The sequence below is a fragment of the Empidonax traillii genome, unplaced genomic scaffold (genome assembly GCF_003031625.1).
Source record: "Empidonax traillii isolate 1590-97213 ecotype Southwest subspecies unplaced genomic scaffold, ASM303162v1 scaffold903:size462939, whole genome shotgun sequence".
NCBI lineage: Eukaryota > Metazoa > Chordata > Aves > Passeriformes > Tyrannidae > Empidonax > Empidonax traillii.
The window spans coordinates 449,215-450,259 of record NW_020956096.1 but is presented as its reverse complement, the minus strand read 5'-3'; positions in this window follow the sequence as shown (position 1 = coordinate 450,259).

The window sequence follows — 1,045 nt, the reverse complement described above, 5'->3', positions numbered from 1 at the left end:
GCCCTTGAGATGACAGTTTTCGTGGCAGCTCTGAGAGGCTGTGTCACTTTATGCCAGCAGCTGTTAATGTTCTTCATTCCTGAGACATGGATCTCACAGTGCCAGTGCCCTACTGTGTCCCAGAGCACGTCCTGGGTCAGGTGGGAGCTCCAGCACGAAGCCTTCAGTGCAGAGGAGACCCTGATGTCAATGATGGTCCCTGCCCAGGAATCAAGAGAGACTTCTTGGTGAGGAAGGCACTGCTGTGAACAGTGAGCCAGGGCATTATAACTTCAAAAGTCTTCTGGAGATGCCTAAGCTATTTGAGAGAATCAGTACAGTCTGTTCAAGGCAAAGGGGCAGATACACAAAATGTTGTTCAGAGCTCATGGGCAGGAAGAGTAATTCAAGTTTACTTAGTAATTCAGATTTATTTAGTGGCCAATTTCATTTACTGAAGAAGGTGCTATTTTATTAGATCTGCTACAGATCAAAGAATAGCAACGACTTTTCATTATGGAAATGAATCGTGATGCAAAATAACAGTGTTAGCTTATTTTTCTGTTGTGGTTAAAGATGATTGTGTTGGCAGAATACAGACTGGGGAGAAAAAGTGCTGTGATCACTATTTTCACACAGTTTAATGTCAGGTACCTTCAGGGAACATTCACTCGATTAGAAAGAGGGAAGTACACTGTTTTCACACACAGAATGGTTCAGGTTGGAAGGCATCGCAGTGGGTCACCTGGTCCAACCTCCCTGCTTAAGCAAGGTCATCCCATGATGGGATGGCGCAGGATTGCATCCAGAGGGTTCTGGAATGTCCACGGTGTGGGCAATCTCTTCCAGTGCAGAGGAAAGTTCTTGCTCATGTTCGGATGAAATTTCCTGTGTTGCAGTTTCTGCCCGTTCCTCATGTCCCATGGCTGGGTCCCCAAGCAGAGCCTGGTCCATCCTCTGCCCCCTCCCTGCAGCCCCTGACACACCCTGGGCAGGTCCCCTCTCGGTGTCTCCTCTGGAGGCTGAGCAGCCCCAGCTCCCTCAGCCCAGCATTGGACACAGCACT